The following is a 24,210-nucleotide window of genomic DNA, read 5'->3' as shown; positions in this document are numbered from 1 at the left end:
TGTCTGTTCTACCCAGACAGTCTAGACAGTTTCGGGTTGTCGCTGTACTTCCTCGCTTCCCCATGGTTGACAGTTCACAGACTGTGCAGCAGTACCATGATCTTGTGTCCGGCTCCGTCAGACGACTGGCTTTTAAGAGCTCCCACAAGTCGTCGCTGTCTGGAGAATCTCAGATGGACTATGGATCTGACCAAGGAACTGGGCCTCCTGGTCAATTTAGAGGAGTCCCAGCTCGTCCCATCCCAGACCATTGTCTACCTGGGTATGGAGCTTCAGAGTCGAGCTTTTCGGGCTTTTCCGTCGGCCCCAAGGATCTACCAAGCCCTAGAATGCATCCAGAGCATGCTGAGAAGGAACCGATGCTCAGTCAGGTAGTGGATGAGTCTAACAGGGACACTTTCATCGCTGGCCCTGTTCATCGAGTTAGGGAGACTCCACCTCCGCCCCCTTCATTATCATCTAGCTGCTCACTGGATAAAGGACATGACGCTAGAGACGGTCTCAGTTCCTGTTTCCGAAGAGAGGAGGTCTACTCTAACGTGGTGAAAGAACAGCTTTCTTCTCAAGGAAGGTCTACCTTTGGCTGTTCAGAAACCCGACCGCAGTCTCTTCTCGGACGCATCAGACACGGGCTGGGGTGCGACTTTGGACGGACAGGAATGCTCGGGAACATGGAATCAGGAGCAAAGGACACTTCACATCAATTGCAAGGAGCTGTTGGCGGTTCATCTGGCCTTGATAAACTTCAAGTCCCTCCAGCTTAACAAGGTGGTGGAGGTGGACTCTGACAACACCACAGCCTTGGCTTACATCTCCAAGCAGGGAGGGACTCATTCGTGGAAGTTGTTCTAGATCGCAAGGGACCTCCTCATCTGGTCAAAAGATCGAAAGCTCACGTTGGTAACGAGGTTCATTCAGGGCGATATGAATGTCATGGCAGATCGCCTCAGCCGGAAGGGTCAGGTCATCCCCACAGAGTGGACCCTTCACAAGAATGTTTGCAGCAGACTTTGGGCCCTGTGGGGTCAGCCAACCATAGATCTGTTCGCTACCTCGATAACCTAGAGGCTCCCGTTGTATTGTTCTCCGATTCCAGACCCAGCAGCAGTTCACGTGGATGCTTTTCTGCTGGATTGGTCCCATCTCGACCTGTATGCATTCCCGCCGTTCAAGATTGTCAACAGGGTACTTCAGAAGTTCGCCTCTCGCAAAGGGACACGGCTGACGTTGGTTGGCTCCCCTCTAGCCCGCGAGAGAATGGTTCATAGAGGTACTGCAATGGCTGGTCGACATTCCCAGGACTCTTCCTCTAGGAGTGGACCTTCTACGTCAACCTCACGTAAAGAAGGTACACCCAAACCTCCACGCTCTTCGTCTGACTGCCTTCAGACTATTGAAAGACTCTCAAGAGCTAGGGGCTTTTCGAAGGAGGCAGCCAGAGCGATTGCCAGAGCAAGGAGGACATCCACTCTCAGAGTCTATCAGTCTAAAGGGGAAGTCTTCCGAAGCTGGTACAAGGCCAATGCAGTTTCCTCAACCAGTACCACTGTAACCCAGATTGCTGACTTCCTGTTACATCTAAGGAACGTAAGATCCCTTTCAGCTCCTACGATCAAGGGTTACAGAAGTATGTTGGCAGCGGTTTTCCGCCACAGAGGCTTGGATCTTTCCACCAACAAAGATCTACAGGACCTCCTTAGGTCTTTTGAGACCTCAAAGGAACGTCGGTTGTCCACTCCAGGCTGGAATCTAGACGTGGTCCTAAGGTTCCTTATGTCATCAAGATTTGAACCTCTCCAATCAGCCTCTTTTAAGGACCTCACATTAAAAACTCTTTTCCTCGTGTGCTTGGTAACAGCTAAAAGAGTAAGTGAGATCCACGCCTTCAGCAGGAACATAGTTTTCACATCTGAAACGGCTACATGTTCCTTGCAGCTCGGTTTTTTGCTAAAACGAGCTTCCTTCACGTCCTTGGCCTAAGTCGTTCGAGATCCCAAGCCTGTCCAACTTGGTGGGGAACGAACTGGAGAGAGTACTTTGCCCAGTTAGAGCTTTTAGGTACTATCTAAAAGGTCATAACCTTTACGAGGACAATCAGAAGCCTTATGGTGTGCTATCAAGAAGCCTTCTCTTCCAAGGTCTAAGAACTCAGTTTCTTACTAAATCAGGCTTCTGATTAGGGAAGCACATTCTCATCTGAAGGAAGAAAACCTTGCTTTGCTGAAGGTAAGGACACATGAAGTGAGAGCTGTGGCTACTTCAGTGGCCTTCAAACAGAACCGTTCTCTGCAGAGTGTTATGGATGCAACCTATTGGAGAAACAAGTCAGTGTTCGCATCATTCTATCTCAAAGATGTCCAGTCTCTTTACGAGAACTGCTACACCCTGGGACCATTCGTAGCAACGAATGCAGTAGTAGGCGGGGGCTCAGCCACTACATTCCCATAATCCCATAACCTTTTTAACCTTTCTCTTGAATACTTTTTATGGGTTGTACGGTCGGCTAAGAAGCCTTCCACATCCTTGTTGATTTGGCGGGTGGTCAATTCTTTCTTGAGAAGCGCCGAGGTTAAAGGTTGTGATGAGGTCCTTTAGTATGGGTTGCAGCCCTTTATACTTCAGCACCTAAGAGTCGTTCAGCATCCTAAGAGGACCGCTACGCTCAGTAAGGAAGACGTACTTAATAAAGGCAGAGTAATGGTTCAAGTCGTCTTCCTTACCAGGTACTTATTTATTTTATGTTATTTTTGAATAACTAATAAAATGAAATACGGGATACTTAGCTTCTTTGTTAACATGTATGCTGGTCTCCACCCACCACCCTGGGTGTGAATCAGCTACATGATCATCGGGTAAGATTAATATTGAAAAATGTTATTTTCATTAGTAAAATAAATTTTTGAATATACTTACCCGATGATCATGATTTAATTGACCCACCCTTCCTCCCCATAGAGAACCAGTGGACCGAGGAAAAAATTGAGGTGGTGTTGACAAGAAGTACTGGAGTACCTGACCACAGATGGCGCTGTTGTGTCCACCCCCACCTGTATAGCGATCGCTGGCGTATCCCGACCGTAGATTTCTGTCGGGCAACAGAGTTGACAGCTACATGATCATTGGGTAAGTATATTCAAAAATTTATTTTACTGATGAAAATAACATTTTAAAGATAATTTCTTGTTGGTTAAATATTTGGTTTTTCATTTGATTGCTTCTGTTTTTATTAATTTACTTGTCGTTATTTATTATCTAATGTTTTTTTGGTCTGCTCAACAGATACTGAATGGATGCAAGCTGCTTCCCACCTTCTAAATAGACAGATTGGGACAAAATGCTTATAATTGTGGCAGTGAACTTGGTAATTAATTTGTTTTTAGTATTTCTACTTATTGGCAATGATGTCAAGTCTGTACAGTATGTTTTAGATGCGTACATTATTCTTAAGAGGTCAAGTTAGTTTTAAAGGTTAGGATACACATGACAGGTTGGTGATGATTGGTAAAATAAATGCTATTTCACATATGTAATGGTTCAGTATTATAAAGTTATTCAATTTTACTAACCCCAATCTTCTCTAGCACATACAAGACATTGATGCCATTAAGTAGAGAGGCCTGGAAATAACATGAAGGCAATAAACGCTTGATAATAGTTGCCGAGGTCAGATATTTAAGCTTAAAGATACTTTAGAGTGAGAGACTGACTGACAGTCTGCTTTGCTTCCAGTCAGAAAAATTTAATTATAACCTTTTAGACATCGTTATCATTTATCCTACCAAAAATTGCCCTCCACATTTGCCAGTATATATTAAGTTAGTCATCACCAATCTATGAAATACATCATTGCTTCTAGGAATAAATTGCTTTATTAGAATACTGAATTAGGAATGCATCATAGCTTCTAGAAATGCATTGCTGCTTCTAGGAATAAATAGTTTTATTAAGATACTGAATTAGAAATGCATCATTGCTTCTAGGAATAAATTGCTTTATCAGGATACTGAATTAGAAATGCATCGTTGCTTCTAGGAATAAATTGCTTTATTAGGATACTGAATTAGAAGTGCAACGTTACTTCTAGTAATAAATAGCTTTATTAAGATACTGAATTAGAAATGCGTCATTGCTTCTAGGAATAAATTGCTTTATCAAGATACTGAATTAGAAATGCATCGTTGCTTCTAGGAATAAATTGCTTTATTAGGATACTGAATTAGAAATGCATCGTTTATTAAGATATTGAATTAGAAATGCATCATTGCTTCTAAGAACAAATTGCTTTATCAAGATACTGAATTAGAAATGCATCTTTGCTTCTTGGAATAAATTGCTTTATTAGGATACTGAATTAGAAATGCATCGTTTATTAAGATATTGAATTAGAAATGCATCATTGCTTCTAAGAACAAATTGCTTTATCAAGATACTGAATTAGAAATGCATCTTTGCTTCTAGGAATAAATTTCTTTATTAAGATATTGAATTAGAAATGCATCATTGCTTCTAGGAATAAATTGCTTCATTAGCGTACAGAATTAGAAATGCATCGTTTCTTTCGAGAATAAATTGTGTTATTAGGATACTGAATTAGAAATGCATCGTTGCTTCTAGGAATAAATTGCTTTATTAGGAAACTGAATTATACATCATGTAGATGTTTATATTGTAACACTTACACTACTGTAGTTAAATCATTAGTGATGGTCCTTCAGGAGGCATAAGTGATATTTTGTATTTTATGATCAGATGAATAATCAAAACGAAGTTTTTAAAAGTAATTTTAATTATCTTTATATCATTTTGTCTCCTTGTTTGTGACTTCTACATGTGGAAACCTGGCGGTGGTACATATTAAAGGATTTTGTGCTCCTTTAATGTAACGGAAGCATGTAGCATTACTATTGATGTAGATACACCACACACTATTACATTTAGGTAATTTGACCAATGCTTTTAAACTCCTAGCTCCGCTCTGCAGCTGTTGGCAGTGTGCTGCTTTCTTTTTCATCTAGAAAAGAAAAGTACAGGTATAGTATTTGGAGTAAGTGATATAGTTTGTGTTTCTATGTTTTATGTGAGTTACAGTATGACCATACTTCCATAATTTTGACCTTCAAATTCTTCTATTAACGTGCATGGAAAAATCAGCTTCATGATATCAAAACATTAAAAATACAGTAGAGATACATATACCAGATATATTTTTCAAGAAATACTGTAGAGATGTACATATCAGGTATTTTTCAATATTAAACTTACCCGATAATCATGTAGCTGTCAACTCCGTTGCCCGACAGAATTCTATGGAGGGATACGCCAGCTAACACAATACTAGAAGGGGGTGTATTTACCAGCGCCACCTGTGGCCAGGTACTCAAGTACTTCTTGTTGACACCTCCTCAATTATTCCTCTGTCGTGCTTCCGGCAAGACGTTCTGGGATACGCTTATGTTCTTGGAGTATTTTCACGACTTTGGTGAAGTATTTCTCTTTGATTTCGGCTGTCGCTTTACTGGAAAACTTCTATATTAGCTTAGTTAGCTTTTGGAATTAATTTGATTAATTTTGGTGACGAGAGAGTATGAACTCTCGTTCACCTTTCAATGGCCGACCCTTCCCTTAGACGGAAGTGTTGGTGTCTAAGAGAGTATAGACTCTCTTTCTTAATTTTGCTTAACAAAAGTTATAGATTTATTTTATATCTCTCCGCCTCTTATAGGCCTCTTCGATTAACTTCCTTTTATTATAAACTCATTAAAATTAATTTTTATATTTGTTTATATTCGACCTTCCTAATAATAGGCGGTCTTTTACCGAAGTTAATAAACTTTGAGCCCGTCATTTCGGTTTTACCTGTTAACATATTATGCTATTTCCGCCACAGAGTTTGAAAGATTTTCTTTGACAGTCTCGTACTTTTTTCAAAGTTGAACTAACGTTTTGTTTTGTCTCTGCAGTTGTTGACGTTCAGAACGTTCAGCTTGCACTCTATCGTTACGATAGAGAAAGAATGTTCACGGTTTCACGTTGCAGTAAGAGTAACCGTGTCTAGCGTTTTGTTCATTCTTTCTTAACTTAATGGTTTTGATCCTAATAAAGGAACTTTTCAGTTTTTTTCCTTTAACAATAATATGTTTTAACGATATATATGATTGGGCTCTTCTCTCAGGTTCTAAGTCAAGAGAGAGAGAGAGAGAGAGAGAGATAGAGACGGAGGGAGAAAGAGGATAAACGTTTCATTCAAGCCTGCCAGGCGTACGAGTAACGTCGTTATCGTTTGTTGCTCTTCTCCCTAGTCTCTTTAGGGGAAGAAACTAAACGTTTCTAGAGTGATCTAGTGTTTAGTCTCTTTCCAACCACTGAATTATCTTTCATTAGTTTTTTCTGTTACATTGTAATTCTGTTTTCGCAATTACTATCTTTGAGAAAGGATAGAATTGCGTATTTCAGGTACAAACCACTTAAAGTTCAGTGAAATAAGTGCAAACAGAAATCAAAGTGATAAGTGATTAGTGCGTGAGGGTACTTTTGTGCGCGCCAGTTGTCCTCCCAGTCCGGGACCTCTTGCAAGCTCCCAAGCCCAGGGGAGAAGCAATGTCGAAGGGCATAAGGGTTCAGCAGGCCTTGATCGGCGCACAGAAGTATTCTCGGTGGTTGTGGGCGTGTCTTACCGAGACCGTCACTCTCACCCGCAGACGATTGAGCCCTTATTTTGCTCGTCTGCAGAAGAGATTAGGGGAGAAAATAAAGGCAGAGTAACGCTGGTCTCAGGTCTCAAGACTTCTTAAACGTTAAGTCCAGACCTATGCCAGACGTACGAAGTTAAAGTTCACAACCCGAATGCAGTCATTGGGTTAGCTCTGACTCTCCTCAGTCATCAGTTGATTACACTCCGCCTAAGAGGAGTAAGGTTCTGCCACAACAGATCTCTGCTGTTAAGGCTTTACCTCAGCAGAACTTAGTGTCTGCCGACCCCAAGTTAACTCTACTGCAGTCCATACAGTCACCTGCCAGGCGTACGATGTTGTGAACTCTACTACAGTCCATGCAAGCACAGCTTTCGGACTTGATGAGTGAGTGTCGGGCTGAGAGTGTTGCTCCTCCGCCTCCGCCTACACTCCCTCCTCCTACACTCGCTCCGCCTGATCACAGTTCCATCTGCCAGGCGTACGATGTTGTGGACTCTACTACAGTCCATGCAAGCACAGCTTTCGGACTTGATGAGTGAGTGTCGGGCTGAGAGTGTTGCTCCTCCGCCTCCGCCTACACTCCCTCCTCCTACACTCGCTCCGCCTGATCACAGTACCATCTGCCAGGCGTACGATGTTGTGGACTCTACTACAGTCCATGCAAGCACAGCTTTCGGACTTGATGCGTGAGTGTCGGGCTGAGAGTGTTGCACCTCCTGCACTCCCTCCACCGGTTCTCGCTGCACCTGTGCTCGCCCAGCCTGCACCTGTGCTCGCCCAGCCTGCACCTGCTCCGCCTGTGCTCGCCCAGCCTGCACCTGCTCCGCCTGGTCGCAGCACCATCTGCCAGGCGTACGATGTTGAACCACTTTCGGAGTTTGCTGTTCACAGTGTTGTTCAGCCTCAGCCTTCTTTAAGGCAACCCTTGCTTTGGGATCAGGAGAGTTACACTCTTCCTCCTCCTCCCCTTGCTGCTCCACCAGTGGTGCAACTCTCGGTTGGGGTACAACAACCTCTCCCCTCCGTGAGTCTGTCTGCTCAACCAGCGCTGCACCGAGTTCAACCCTCATCTAGGCAAGCTCATCTACACCATGCACTTGCGCCTCAGGAGCCTCAGCTTGCTAGAACTTTACCTTGTTCTGCGCAGCCTCAACCTTCTCATGCTCCACTCATCTCTCAGGAACAGGAACGGCTACTCCGCCTCCGTCCTCCGCTCAGCTGGTGCAATCCTTGGGTGCAACTCTTGCTAGGAGTCAACCTCCTTCACCCTTGCACCTGCCTTCTGCTCCGACTGTTGTTCAGCCTATGCAGTCTGAACCTCAGGTTTTCCCTCAAGTTGAGGAAACCTCTGTTGTTGTTCCAGCTCGTTCTGACTCTGCTGTTCAGCATACCATGGTTTAAACCCCATGCAAGCATGCATAAAGCACTCTAGCACTGGTCATGGAATTTCTGAGAAATGTTAAACGCCATGCACACGCTCTGCTTTCCTTTCAGCAGGCTCTGCTTACAGCAGGCTCTGCTTTCTACATGCTCAGCATTCAGCATGCTCTGCATTCAGCATGCTCTGCATACAACATGCTCTGCATACAGCATGCTCTGCATTCAGCATGCTCTGCATACAACATGCTCTACATACAGCATGCTCTGCATACAGCATACTCTGCATACATCATGCTCTGCATACCTTACCGCATGCTTCTCAACACATCTTGGGTTGTTGCCAACTCACTAGACTGTCAAGCAGTTTCATAACGTTGCCTTCTAGTCTGCTGCTTTGCACCAGTGAACCCTCACTCAGAGAACTTAGCTTTTCTAGGATAAGGTCCCTGTAGATGAGAAAGTTCTTTTCTCCCTCCTTCTGATATTCCCTTGAGGACTCTGTCATTTGGAGGGAGCCTTTAGCTGCATAACCTCTTATGGACTTTTATTTAAGCATAACATGCTTACAGGGAAGGTAATGGTTACACTTCAGCCGCTAATCCCGTCTGTTACCACACCTGCTCCCATAGACCTTGAGCTGTGTTGCATGACATGCAGTCCAAGCTTAGTCCTTGTTAGAGGATTTTTTGTTTACGGAGTCAATGTGTCACGGGGAAGACGTTCAACAACCAACAGAAGGGACTTGTTGTGACGCAGTGGGCAACCTCAGCAACCCGTTAAGGAGTTGTCTGTACGACCCAGACAGTCTAGACAGATTCGGGTTGTCACTGTACTTCCTCGCTTGCCCATGATTGACAGTTTACAGACTGTGCAGCAGTATCATGATCTTGTGTCCGGCTCCGTCAGACGACTGGCTTTTAAGAGCTCCCTCAAGTCGTCGCTGTCTGGAGATTTTCAAATGGACTATGGATCTGACCAAGGAACTGGGCCTCCTGGTCAATTTTGAGGAGTCTCAGCTCGTTCCATCCCAGACCATTGTCTCCTTGGGTATGGATCTTCAGAGTCGAGCTTTTCGGACTTGTCCGTCGGCCCCAAGGATCTTCCAAGCCCTAGAATGCATCCAGAGCATGCTGAGAAGGAACCGATGCTTAGTCAGGCAGTGGATGAGTCTAACAGGGACACTTTCATCGCTGGCCCTGTTCATCGAGTTAGGGAGACTCCACCTCCGCCCCCTTCAGTATCATCTAGCTGCTCACTGGATAAAGGACATGACGCTAGAGACGGGCTCAGTTCCTGTTTCCGAAGAGATGAGGTCTACTCTAACGTGGTGGAAGAACAGCATTCTTCTCAAGGAAGGTCTACCATTGGCTGTTCAGACCTCCGACCACCGTCTCTTCTCGGACGCATCGGACACGGGCTGGGGTGCGACACTGGACGGACAGGAATGCTCGGGAACATGGAATCAGGAGCAAAGGACACTTCACATCTATTGCAAGGAGTTGTTGGCAGTTCATTTGGCCTTGATAAACTTCAAGTCCCTCCAGCTTAACAAGGTGGTGGAGGTGAACTCCGACTACACCACAGCCTTGGCTTACATCTCCAAGCAGGGAGGGACTCATTCGAGGAAGTTGTTCGAGATCGCAAGGGACCTCCTCATTTGGTCAAAAGATCGAAAGCTTACGCTGGTAACGAGGCTCATTCAGGGCGATATGAATGTCATGGCAGATCGCCTCAGCCGGAAGGGTCAGGTCTTCCCCACAGAGTGGACCCTTCACAAGAATGTTTGCAGCAGACTTTGGGCCCTGTGGGGTCAGCCAACCATAGATCTATTCGCTACCTCGATGACCAAGAGGCTCCTCTTGTATTGTTCTCCGATTCCAGACCCAGCAGCAGTTCGCGTGGATGCCTTTCTGCTGGATTGGTCCCATCTCAACCTGTATGCATTCCCGCCGTTCAAGATTGTCAACAGGGTACTTCAGAAGTTCGCCTCTCACAAAGGGACACGGCTGACGTTGGTTGCTCCCCTCTGGCCCGCGAGAGAATGGTTCACTGAGGTACTGCAATGGCTGGTCGACGTTCCCAGGACTCTTCCTCCTAGAGTGGACCTTCTGCGTCAACCTCACGTAAAGAAGGTACACCCAACCTCCACGCTCTTCGTCTGACTGCCTTCAGACTATCGAAAGACTCTCAAGAGCTAGAGGCTTTTCGAAGGAGGCAGCCAGAGCGATTGCCAGAGCAAAGACGACATCCACTCTCAGAGTCTATCAGTCTTAATGGGAAGTCTTCCGAAGCTGGTGCAAGGCCAATGCAGTTTTCCTCAACCAGTACCAATGTAACCCAGATTGCTGACTTCCTGTTACATCTAAGGAACGTAAGATCCCTATCAGCTCCTACGATCAAGGGTTACAGAAGTTTGTTGGCAGCGGTTTTCCGCCACAGAGGCTTGGATCTTTCCTCCAACAAAGATCTACAGGACCTCCTTAGGTCTTTTGAGACCTCAAAGGAACGTCGGTTGTCCACTCCAGGCTGGAATCTAGACGTGGTCCTAAGGTTCCTAATGTCATCAGGATTTGAACCGCTCCAATCAGCCTCTTTTAAGGACCTCACATTAAAAACTCTTTTCCTCGTGTGCTTAGCAACAGGTAAAAGAGTAAGTGAGATCCACGCCTTCAGCAGGAACATAGGTTTCACATCTGAAACGGCTACATGTTCCTTGCAGCTCGGTTTTTTTTGGCTAAAAACGAGCTTCCTTCCCGTCCTTGGCCTAAGTCGTTCGAGATCCCAAGCCTGTCCAACATGGTGGGGAACGAACTGGAGAGAGTACTTTGCCCAGTTAGAGCTCTTAAGTACTATCTAAGAAGGTCAAAACCATTACGAGGACAATCAGAAGCCTTATGGTGTGCTATCAAGAAGCCTTCTCTACCAATGTCTAAGAACTCAGTTTCTTACTACATCAGGCTTCTGATTAGAGAAGCAAATTCTCATCTGAAGGAAGAAGACCTTGCTTTGCTGAAGGTAAGGACACATGAAGTGAGAGCTGTGGCTACTTCAGTGGCCTTCAAACAGAACCGTTCTCTGCAGAGTGTTATGGATGCAACCTATTGGAGAAACAAGTCAGTGTTCGCATCATTCTATCTCAAAGATGTCCAGTCTCTTTACGAGTACTGCTACACCCTGGGTCTATTCGTAGCAACGAATGCAGTAGTAGGCGAGGGCTCAGCCACTACATTCCCATAATCCCATAACTTTTTAACCTTTCTCTTGAATACTTTTTATGGGTTGTACGGTCGGCTAAGAAGCCTTCCACATCCTTGTTGATTTGGCGGGTGGTCAATTCTTTCTTGAGAAGCGCCAAGGTTAAAGGTTGTGATGAGGTCCTTTAGTATGGGTTGCAGCCCTGTATACTTTAGCACCTTTGAGTTGATTCAGCCTCCCAAGAGGAACGCTGCGCTCAGTAAGGAAGACGATCTTATTAAAGGCAGAGTAATGGTTCAAGTCGACTTCCTTACCAGGTACTTATTATTTCATTGTTATTGTGGATAACTGATTATATGAAATATGGGATACTTAGCTATCCTTTAATCTTGTACACTGGTTTTCACCCACCCCCCTGGGTGTGAATCAGCTACATGATTATCGGGTAAGTTTAATATTGAAAAATGTTATTTTTATTAATAAAATAAATTTTTGAATATACTTACCCGATAATCATGATTTAATCGACCCTCCCTTCCTCCCCATAGAGAACCAGTGGACCGAGGAATAATTGAGGAGGTGTCAACAAGAAGTACTTGAGTACCTGGCCACAGGTGGCGCTGGTAAATACACCCCCTTCTAGTATTGTGATAGCTGGCGTATCCCTCCATAGAATTCTGTCGGGCAACGGAGTTGACAGCTACATGATTATCGGGTAAGTATATTCAAAAATTTATTTTATTAATAAAAATAACATATTTTATAACTCCGTAATATCCCCCTTCAAATATACTAGAACATTAAGCCTAAACTACACTCCAATTGACTTGTTTCCCTCTTAATGAGAGAAGGCCTTGATGAATTCACTGTGCTTCAATATAGAATACTGTATCTTTTCTGTGATGAAACCTGGTTATGAGAGAAGTATTCTAGCTTTGGAATGATTTTTTCTTTAGTTTGGTTAATTTTTCACTATTATTACTTCAATTTCCTCCATATTTTATGAACTGTCTCTTACCTTGCTGTCCAACCTCTCTTCCTCTTCATAGTCTGGATTTTTGGGAAGGGGTACTATTTCTGGTGAGACTGGTAGTCGTTTTGTCTAGAGATAGGGTTTCTCTGAACAGGGATAAGATCTTTCTGAACCAAAAAATGTGATGTCTCGTTTGAGACGAGAGGTGAGAATTGGCGAGACCAGCTTTGTTGGCACGTAGCAACCAGTTGGATTGTGACGGGGCAGGTCACGTGACGCTGGTAAGTCACGCAACATTGCTGTGGTGGCCTTGCCCAAAAATGTTTGGACCTAACGAGTGTCAATATTTCCCTATAGATGTATTCATAACCATCTCACTTCAATAACTGACTCTTGTATTCCATGGGTGGGCTTGTTTTTTGATATAGGACTTGGCAGACAGCCTGGTTTACCTGCCATTAGAATTAAAGTGGGGATTATTTCATTCTTGAAATGCTCTGTCTCCCTCAATTCTTTGGGCGGACTGGTTAGGTAACAGAGACAAGCATGAAAATCAAGTATCTGCAAATACTTACTGCCCTTAGGTGGGCCAACTCATAACCTGCCAACTCCCCTACCATTACTTACCTGCGGTTGAATAATTGTCTAACACACTAGGTATCCTATTGTACAGAACTACATTATTTTCATGTGCTTTTTACATTGGTATTTTAGTTCTTGCTATTTTTAACACAACTTAAGTACAAGGTAAGATGATTCATAAACCAAAAATCACCACCACTACTCTTAAAAGTAGTCACTGCCACACCACGCTTTGTACAGTTTCAACAAAACACCTGTTTGTATCGAACAACACTCAGGGATACTGTAAAGTAAAAAAAAAGTCACTAATAGTGATGGTTGAAATGCACCCGAAATTGAAAACAAAAATAAAAAATGCTTTAATGAAGCAGAATTATCTTTTTAAAACTGATTTTTTATAATGAATGAGATCTGTTTAAACTTGTCGGTCTAAGCTAACGAAATTGAATGCCGTGTTTTAAGGCTTCATTTACTGTAAAATACTATAAATACACTATTAGTAGTTTTTTCAATGAATGTGTGAATGTTTATCCTACCACAAGTGGAATTTTAAGAAAGTTGTTGCTAAGCAAGTAATACTAATGATGATAATCTGGTGACGTCACATTACCGACGGAAAGCGAGTGGGCAATAGTGATTTCCTTCCAGTAGGCTAACAATTAGTATGTGTTCTCATTAACTAAACATCAGTAAAGATATAGAATATTTTGTTTATCGGTTGTTATAAGTACTACAGGTAGTCGTCGACTTGTGACATATGCGACTTATGACTGTTCGACTTTACGACAATTTTTTTAGGGTAATAACATCACAAGTTTATGGGAAATAGTACGGTAATAGAACAAATATTTCCCTGGAAATAATCTATTTTCTTCCATGAAAAATAAACTGATTTATCTTGGGTAAATTGGTATTTTCTTTTATTGATAATATACAGTTTCCATTTTAAGTAAAACATACATTAAGAAAAGTTTTAATATCTTTAGAGTTCATGTCATATATCTGGTGATGTCATATTACCGGCAGAAAGTGACCGGGTAATACAGTGATTTCCATGCAATAGGCTAATGATTAGTATTAACATTCCCATTATCGAAATATCAAGTAACAATGCTAAGTAATTTGTGGGTCTGTATCAGTTGTTACGAGTACTACTTGGCGTAAATTTAATTCTGCACTGGTTTTATGTAATCTGATTAAAGTTTTCAAACTGAAAGGTCTGGACCTCTCAGATTCATGGGAACTCTTGGCATTGATAAAGAGTTTTGAGCGCTCTTGTCCTCCTTGAGAACTAAAACCCCACTCATGTGAAATGACTAAGGTCCTGCAGGATTATAAGAAAGCTCTGTATGAACCTTTGCATAAAGCTTAGATAGACCTCACCCTAAACACAGTCTCCCTCCTTGCCTTAGCATTAACCAAGAGAGTGAGTAAACTGCATGGTATAACTTGCCTTGTGTCACATTCTAAAGGATGGAGAGAACTCTTATTGTCCTTTGTCCCTGAATTTGTGGCCAAACCCAAAATCTGGTTGATAACGATATCAGATTTGACTCTTTCACTACCGTGTCTTTCAAAGAAATAACTGATAACCCGTATAACATGTTATTATGTCCTGTAACAGCAGTGCGTATATACCTAAAAAGGACGAAGTATCTAAGACCCAGAATCTATTTGTTTGTGAGCACTGGCCATTCCAAAAAGGAGATTTCCAGAAATACCATCTTATTTGGTTGAGAGAAATCATCATGAGAATCTATATGTCTTCAGCAGTGCATATATACCTAAAAAGGACGAAGTATCTAAGACCCAGAATCTATTTGTTTGTGAGCACTGGCCATTCCAAAAAGGAGGTTTCCAGAAATACCATCTTATTTGGTTGAGAGAAATCATCATGAGAATCTATATGTCTTCAGCAGTGCATATATACCTAAAAAGGACAAAGTATCTAAGACCCAGAATCTATTTGTTTGTGAGCACTGGCCATTCCAAAAAGGAGGTTTCCAGAAATACCATCTTATTTGGTTGAGAGAAATCATCATGAGAGCCTATATGTCCTCAGCAGTGCATATACTGTATACCTAAAAAGGACAAAGTATCTAAGACCCAGAATCTATTTGTTTGTGAGCACTGGCCATTCCAAAAAGGAGGTTTCCAGAAATACCATCTTATTTGGTTGAGAGAAATCATCATGAGAATCTATATGTCTTCAGCAGTGCGTATATACCTAAAAAGGACAAAGTTTCTAAGACCCAGAATCTATTTGTTTGTGAGCACTGGCCATTCCAAAAAGGAGGTTTCCAGAAATACCATCTTATTTGGTTGAGAGAAATCATCATGAGAGCCTATATGTCCTCAGGGAAAGCGTCTCCAATGGACCCCCCTCGAGCTCATGAAATTTGTTGGCTTGTTGCAACCTGAGCATTCCACTAAAACCACTCGGTAGCAAAAGCTCTAAACTACTTTTATGAACCACTACCTTAGAGATTGCACACACATGTCCTAAGACAGATTTGTTCCGTAACTAAAATACAAACCACGCTATTTAATATGGGTAATTACTTTCGGCGTAACTGAAATGACGAGCCATTAGATTTTTAACGAGGGTTTACTACCCCACCGCTAGTTAGCGGGGGTTAGGGAGGGGTAGCTTGCTACCCCCCCCCCTCACACTCACCTTTGATTTAGCTCACTTTGCTATCGGCTCGGGTGACGGTCGGACGTGTCCGCTTTCACCCTCGCTTTTGTTGATCAACCATTATTAATCGTTCTTTGCTTTTTCTTTTTCCAGAGTGTTTGTGAAGTTGGCCTCAGCCATCATGCGTAAGTGTCCTGGTTTACCTGACCGCCCTTGTGGCACATTTATGTCGGCGGTCGACACGGATCCCCACACCTTGTGTCCTCTTTGTAGGGGCCAACTGTGTGATAGTGTTAACGTATGTGGTGAGTGTAGGGAGTGGTCTACCTCCCAGTGGGAGAGGTTTTCTCGGCGCCGGAAGAAGAAGTCCAAACGGGATATTTCTCTTTCAAAGGTTTCTTTGAAAAGAGAAAATCCCAAGGACTCTTCCTCCGTTGCCCAATCCTCCTCCGAAGTCCCCACTCGATCGGTTTCTCCCGAGAAGCCGGCAAGTGGTAGCGTAGACCGTAGTTCTGTTAACCGATCCTGGGGTGTGGGAGAGGGAGTTGCCTAACATAGCGAGGCAGCTCCTCCTTCCCCCCCGAGGAGGATATTTCTTTGACTGTTAATAATAATGATTTATTACACTTTTGGGCTTCCTTAGGGCTACAGGGTTCGCCTTCCAAGGAAGCTCTGTTTGACATGATCAAGTTGGGAGCAGCTGTCAAACAGTCGCCGACAGTAGCAGAGATCGATCCTTTGTCTATCGTCGATGTTGTTGTGACAGAGGCTTCTGATGTGTTATCTCAAACCTCTGCTCCTGATGTTGTTGTGGTAGCTGAAGGCTTAGCTGAAGGCTTAGTTTCCCCCTCCGAACATCCTTCGAGGGAGGAACTAAGTCCTACGGTCTCTCCTGCCGTTGATTCTCCCCCTCGGGTGAGTTCACTCATAGAGACTCCTCTTCGGAGGACTGCTGATGGTCAGCTTGATGACCCTACGGCCCCCAGAGGGCGTATAAGGCGGAAAGTTTGCCTTCCCCTTCGCCGTAGAGGTCTTCCTTCACCTCACAAAGGTGTTAGGAGGCGCCTCTTCGGCTCTTCATCTTTGCAGTCCTCCGCAGAAGAACCTCGTCGTCGTTCACCGATCCTGCCAGCTACCTCCTTGGACCTCTCCGGAGATCTTTCGCGATCTCCTTCGGTGGAAGGTCGTCCTTACACAAGACACGCCGACCTTCCACCCTCCAGATCTGCTGACCTGCCGTCGCCGTTCCTGGCTGCCGATGCGCTGTGGGCGCCATCACACCCTGTTATTAAACATGCAACTGTCCCTTCGGGGCATAAGGGACTTGAGCACAAGATTGTGTCTCAGTCCCTTAAGCGCCAGGTACTCCCTGTGCGCCAACGACCTGCAGCAGATGTTCCTGTCTTAGCGCGCATGCGCGCACTTGCTGCTGATCCTGCTATTACGCGCCAGGGTTTCTCTGTGCGCCCACGACCACCTGCGCGCCAGCCCGCCCCTGTAATATTTCCTGCAATAGCGCGCAAGCGCTCTCCACTGGTTCCTGTTATAGCGCAACAGCGCTCTCCTAGGCGTCAGCGCTCTTCTGCGCGTCAGGGCACAAAGGAGGTTCCAGAGATAGCGCACAGGCGCTCACTGGACCTCCAGCGCTCTCCAATGCCTCAACGCGCGACAGCGCGCATGCGCACAACTGCTGTCATAGCACGCCAGCGCACAGCCCTGGAGTGTCCTGAGTTATGCGCTCACCAGGACTTCAGCGCTCTCCAAAGCAACAGTGCACTTCTGTGCACCTGCAGCCTGATGCGCGCCATGCGCACCCACAATCTCCTGCGCGCCAGGCACGCCCGTGATCTCCGGATCTGGGCGTAGTTCCAGTTGCTCCTGCTCCCCAGCGCTCACCTGTGTGCCACCGCGCACAGTCTCCATCGTGCACCCACAAGGTTGCGCAAGCGCGCCCTCGCCCACTGCTTCAGCCAGATACACACACCGCGCACCCGCGCGCTAGAGATATTTCTCCTGTGCGCATGCCCAACGTTTTCGCCTTTACAGGCCTTTCGGCAAGATCCTGCGCGCCCGCGAGCGCTCATCCAGCGTCCTACGCGCCACCTGTCATCGCCTGTTAAGGCCGCCACGCGCCATCGCTCGCCCGCGCGTGACCCAGGGCAGGGCCCATCGCGCGATTGCAGCGCGATCCCCAGAGCGATCACAGGTGCAATCCCACACGTGAGGCCGCAGGACATCGCGCGGCCAGGTCATCATCGTCTCGTTCCCCACCCCGCAATCGCAGAACAGCGGGCTCGTCGAAGGAGGGGAGATTTCCGAATAGGTCCAAGGACTCTTCTTCTTCTGTTTCAGCATCTTTGCAGGCGAACCCTCGTTTGGTCACTCCTCCTAGGGATCGAACGATCCACTTCCCTCTAGAGGGAGTGACTGACAGCACGACTGTCAGTCAGCAGCCCTGGTTTGGTACCATTTTCAGAGCTCTCGTGCTGGCTTTTAAGCCTGTATTCTCTGAACTTGGTCACAAAACAGTGGCGGCTTTGTCTCCCCTGAAGAGGAAGAGAGGAGTTCCTTCCGTGGTAACTTCTCCAAGGGCGAAACTGTCTCCTCGGAAGTCTTCGAGGAAGGCTCCCTCTCCCCCCCAGACTTTCCCACCACTGGGGAGTCAGGTGAGGCGGGTCATTCCCCCATCGCACCAATGGGGGAAACCCCACCTCTCAATGAGAGGTCTTCTCAGGTAGGGGTTGAGAAGAGTCTTCCAGTCCTGTATCGCTCCCAGGAGGGAGCCGAAGGACTCGAAAACTTTGCCTAAGTCTTCATTAAGGATTAGACAGGAGCCAGCCAAGCCCTCGGAGAACGTCCGCAAGTCCCCCCAGGAAGAGCCTCTGGGGACAGGAGACTTTGCTGCCAGCCCTTCAGGAGGAGAGCTACAGGAGTCAGAACATGCGTTCTGGCAAGTTCTGACCCTTATGAGGAGTCTCAATGGGTTCCTGGATCCAGAGATTCCTCCTTGTGAGGGCAAGGACACGGTCTTGAACCGAGTCTATGGTACCCAGAAGCCCTCGAGGGCCAGTGCGGCTTTGCCCTGGTCACAGGGGGTTAAGAGTGCCAGAGACAAGGTCGAAGGCCAGCACTCTGAGCTAGCTTCCTCCAGCCGATCCAGCACCGGTTACAAGTTCCTCCCGCCTTCTCGCGTCCATCAGAGGAGGTACTGCGAGATCTTGGAGGAGACTTGCTTAGCTCTTCCTTTGCACCATTCTTTGGAAGAGCCTACCGGGGTAGTCCCTCTAGAAAGAGACTCCAACCGGCAGGTCTCGTATTCGGCAACGGAGATCCTAAGCCAAGAGAAGGTAGCGAAGTGTGCCATGCAGGCTTCTTCGTGTCTGGACATATGGCTAGGGTCTCTGGGCATCCTGGTGCAGTCTGAGGACCTTTCCAAGGAAAGCACCAGGAAGGCCTTGGAGACCTTTTTGCTCTCAGGCACGCATACCATCAAGTTTCTAGCCCACCAAGTCTTGAGCTTGTGTGCTAACACTATCTTGAAACGACGAGACGCAGTGGCTGAGAGATTCCATCAAAAGGTCCCCAGTACTGACGTTTGCAGGCTCAGACATTCTTCCATCTTCGGTAAGAATTTGTTTGACCCTAAGGACGTGGAGCAGGCTGCTGAGAGGTGGAGGAAGTCCAACCAGGATTCCCTTCTCCATAGGGCCCTAACATCAAGGCTCTACAAACCTCCAGCTACCCAGCAACCACGTCCTGTCAAGAGTACGAAGAAGGCAGCTGCAGCGAAGACAAAAGTGTCTAAGCCCTTTCCTGTCAAGGACAAGAAGGGCAAAAAGTCCTCTAGGGTAGGAAAGAATCCTAGAGGGAGCGGCCATGGCCGCAAACGCTAGGATTGGCAGTCCCCCTGCATGACCACCAGTGGGGGAATGCCTACAAAGTTGCACAACCAGGTGGCAGCAACTCGGGGCCGATCCCTGGACGATTTCCGTGATCACACTGGGTTATCGTGTCCTGTTCACAGCTTCTCTACCTCCCCTGACAGCGAATCCAGTGTCGTTGAGCTCTCTTGCCATGGGATCGGCAAGGTGGCAAGCCCTACGGGCATAAGTCGAGACCATGTTGAAGAAGGACGCTCTCCAAGAGGTTGTCGACGGGTCCCCAGGCTTCTTCAGTAGACTCGTTCATGTAATGAAGGCGTCTGGAGGCTTGAGACCAGTCATTGACCTCTCGGCTCTGAACAGGTTTGTCAAGCAGACCCCGTTCAGCGTGGAGACGGCAGACATGGTCAGACTTGCAGTGAGACCACAAGACTTCATGTGTACACTGGATCTGAAGGACGCGTACTTCCAGATCCCAGTCCATCCGTCTTCAAGGAAGTACTCAAGATTTTGCCTAGACAACAAGATCTACCAGTTCAAGGTGCTGTGTTTCGGTCTCTCCACAGCACCGCAGGTGTTCACCAAAGTGTTCACCCTAGTATCTTCATGGGCTCACAGGATCAGTATCCGTCTCCTCTGTTACCTAGATGACTGGCTGATCCTAGCAGACTCGGAGTCATCCCTTCTTCGCCACCGAGACCAAATTCTGGGTCTTTGCCAAGATCTGGGGATCATGGTGAATCTCGAGAAGTCCTCTCTGCTGCCCACTCAAAGACTGGTATACCTAGGCATGATCATAGACACCAATCTCCACAAAGCCCTCCCATGAGACGACAGGATAGCAAGGCTGAGGAAGGTCGCACGGCCTTTCCTCAGACGAGAAGAACTTCCAGCCCAGTCGTGGTTACGTTTCCTCGGTCACCTCTCATCCCTGGCCTGTCTAGTTCCCAATGGTCACCTCAGAATGAGATCTCTCCAGTGCCGACTCAAGTCTCGTTGGAACCAAGGTCACGATTCCCCGGACACTATGATCCTCATAGGTTCAGCAGAACAAACGGACCTTCAGAGGTGGGTGGCAGACGAGAACCTACGAAAGGGAGTGGATCTTCTCGTCCTCCCCCCGTATTTCATGTTGTTTTTGGACGCCTCAAAGAAAGGTTGGGGGGCTCACGTTCTGAACCACAGGACCTCATGCCTATGGTCAGAATCAGAAAAGTACCTCCACATAAACCTGCTAGAGATGAAGGCCGTATTCCTGGCTCTTCAACAGTTCCAACAATACCTGGCGGGCCACTCTGTGGTGGTGATGAGCGACAACACAGTAGTGGCTTATATCAACAAGCAGGGAGGTACCTTTTCAGAACAGCTATCCCATCTTGCAGTAGAGATACTGAGATGGACCGAAGTCCACTCGATCGCACTTTCGCTTCGCTTTATTCCAGGCAAGAAGAATGTGCTCGCCGACAGTCTGAGCAGAGCTTTGCAGATAATGAGTATCGAGTGGTCTTTGGATTGTCAAGTAGCCAACAAAGTCCTGACTTTGTGGGGTTCCCCGACTCTGGATCTGTTCGCTACAGCGCTGAACTTGAGACTTCCGCTGTACTGCTCCCCAGTCCCGGATCCCAAGGCTCTCTGGCAAAATGCCTTCCAACAACGGTGGGACAACATCGATGTCTACGCCGTTCCCCCGTTCTGTCTGATGAGGAGGGTGCTCAACAAGACCAGAATATCGGTCAATCTCTCGATGACCCTAATAGCTCCGCTATGGCATCACGCAGAATGGTTTCCGAACCTTCTGCAACTCCTAACGGAGCTTCTGAGGGAACTCCCTCCACGACATGAGCTACTCAACCACACGCCAACATCTTTCACAAAGCCGTAGCTGCGCTTCGACTTCACACCTGGAGACTATCCAGCATCTCCTCACTGAGAGAGGATTTTCGCAGCAAGTTGCGAACAGGATGTCTGGACACCTGCGTAGGTCATCCGCAGGGGTCTACCAGGCGAAGTGGCGAGTCTTCTGTGGTTGGTGTCATGGAAGGGATATCTCTCCACAAAATGCCACTATTCCAGCAATAGCGGAGTTCTTCGTGTATTTGCGGGAGGAAATGCGCCTTTCAGTCTCGGCAGTGAAAGGCTATCGCTCAGCCTTAAGTCTAGCCTTCAGGGAATATCTTAAAAGTATTGTCCCATACATCGTGGGGGCAGACCGCAATACTATTTTAAAATTATACAAGGCCTTGATTTTTTCCAAAATTAATTATGGTTGTGAGGTATATTCTTCAGCCACCCCAAGCCGGTTAAAAATATTAGACTCGATACATCATGCAGGTATTAGATTGTCTACTGGAGCTTTTAAAACCTCGCTTATCCCAAGTCTCCTTGTTGATGCTGGAGAGTTACCTCTAGACCTTTACCGAATGTCTTCCATTATTCGGTATTGGTTTAGATTGCAAAGACTCCCTAACTCTCTCGCCTTTCAGACTGCAAGCTTTGTAAGACACGCATCATACTTTGAGTTGCACCCAAAATCTCCTCAACCTTATGGCTTTCGGGTGAAACGATTATTAAATAGTCTGGATATAATTAGAAATAAGGTACTTCCATTCAAGGTATCACCAACGCCTCCATGGAAGTTACCAGAGATATCTTTATGTAAATATTTTATTGGAGATAAGAAGAATATGTCAGACCTAGAAGCCAGGTCTTTTTTTAATGAACATGTTAGAGAACATAGAGGATCAACTTTTATCTATACTGATGGCTCCAAATCTGATGCTGGCGTTGGATTTGGAGTACATAGTAATGGTTTTAATTGTAGAAGTGCACTTCCTCTGACCGCTTCCATATTTACTGCCGAACTGTATGGCATATTAACCGCTATTGAGAAAATAGCGTTGGAGAAGGAGGGTAATTTTACAATTTTTAGTGATGCAAGGAGTGTCCTTTAAGCTATGGAAGTTTTTAATTCTAATAACCCTCTAGTTTTAAAGATTTTAGAATGGCTTTTCATTATTGGACGGAGAGGTATAACAGTTCAATTCTGTTGGGTTCCAGCACATGTAGGTGTGTCCGGGAATGAGAAGGCAGGTTCACTGGCTAAGGAGGCTGCATCAGAGTTGCTGCCAAGAAGGTATCCCATTCCCTGTGATGATTTCTTACCTGACATCAAGAAATTGGTTTGCAATAAATGGCAACAGCAATGGGATAGTCAAGATGGCAATAAAATGCGAGAGATAACAAATGACATATCTCCTTGGAGGTATAATATGATGCCCCGAAAATGGGAGAAGTCTCTTTGTCGTCTCCGTATTGGTCACACTCGGTTGACACACGAGTTTCTGCTGAAGGGCCAACACCAACCGTATTGTGACGACTGTGTAGTACCTCTAACAGTAAGGCATTTGTTGACCGAATGCCCCAATTATAACAACTTGCGGAATAGATATTTGTTTGAGGCTCGAGATGAGGGTGGCAGGTTCATCCTTGCCAAGATTCTTGGAAATGATGTGTCCTACCATGCAAGTGGCATTTTTAGATTTCTTTCAGAAGCAGGTCTTCTGAAAAATATTTAACTTTTATGACATTCAATTTTTATGATTTTAATTGAATACTCTTTAATTTTTTATTTTATTTAATTTTTTACTTGTGTATACATAAATTAAATGTTACCGGCATCAATGACCTTAGATGTCAGGATGCCTGAAAACTTTAAATCATTCATTCATTCATTCTAGCCTTCAGGCTCAAAGGAGTGGACATTTCTTCCTCGCTGGAACTTTCCCTACTCATACAGAGCTATGAACTTACCTGCCCTCAGTCGGAAGTGAGACCTCCTCCATGGAACGGGGTATAAAAAGGAATTATATACTGTACTGTAAAGGAAAAATTAAATTTTATTTACCTTTGGAGTGACGCGACTTGAGCTGGTAGTGGGTGGAGGCAGAGGGGGGAAGAGGCTGTAGATATAAAAACGTATCAATGCTAATTATTTTATGTACACTTGATAATAAATTTATTCTTACTATTAAACATTTAAAATTAAAAATGCCTTTTTTTTTATTTTTATCTTTTGACTTTTTTTGTGATTTTTTTTTTTTTAGAACAAAAAATTACTTTTTTTTTTTTATAGAATCACTTATCATCTTTGCTTTCTGACACTTCTCTTTTGGAGATATATATATATCCAAAGATACCTGTTTCTGACGATTCCTCAAAATATTTCTAAAATGACACTCTCACTTGTCATTAACACACTCCAGAAGATGACCTGTGTGAAGTTTTTCTGAGTGTATATTTTTCAATAAATCTTGTAAGGTTTTCATACCAACCGATAGCTTCCCTTATTTCTGCCGATGTCATTTCTTCAGTCCCCCCCGTCCTTGTCACCACTAGAGCTGTGCTCTTCTTGAATGATGGTCAACTGCATTGCTTCCAACTTCTTCAAGTCTTCAGTCGTAAGCTCCTCCCTATGCTCCTCGATAAGGTTATCGACGTCAGCCTCATCGACAACAAGCCCCATGCACATGCCTTCTTCGTATTTTTTTAATATCTCCAGCTTCGTTTCCATAGTAATCATCTTCTTACTTTTCCCTTTAACATCACTAGCAATCTTGGGACCCATGGCTAACGAATTAAAGTTGGAATTAAGCACTAAAATGCACAAAAAATACGATATCGCAAGCACTCACACGAGATCAAGTCTTTACGAAACGCACACGAGAATCTGAACTGAACGTGTGATTAAGAAAGAGAGACTGAGGCAGCATCTCTCAGGCATTGTAGGAGGGATTTCGGCCAATAGCGTAACTGCATCTTAGTGACGCCGACCAATAGCAGACCAGCTTCTTAGTGACGTATGCAGTGATG

At 45.3% G+C, this 24,210-nt stretch overlaps 1 long non-coding RNA gene across 1 annotated transcript in view; it reads left to right on the top strand.

The window, feature by feature from the left end:
* Positions 1-24,210, top strand: part of LOC137658675 (uncharacterized) — a 128,469-nt gene that overhangs the window by 6,886 nt on the left and 97,373 nt on the right. The window contains exon 2 of the long non-coding RNA XR_011047396.1: positions 3,280-3,361. This is a non-coding gene — a long non-coding RNA (uncharacterized lncRNA). The remainder of the gene's footprint in view (positions 1-3,279; positions 3,362-24,210) is intronic.

Source organism: Palaemon carinicauda, chromosome 1 (assembly GCF_036898095.1).
Source record: "Palaemon carinicauda isolate YSFRI2023 chromosome 1, ASM3689809v2, whole genome shotgun sequence".
Lineage (NCBI taxonomy): Eukaryota > Metazoa > Arthropoda > Malacostraca > Decapoda > Palaemonidae > Palaemon > Palaemon carinicauda.
This window is presented reverse-complemented; position numbering and strand designations above follow the sequence as displayed.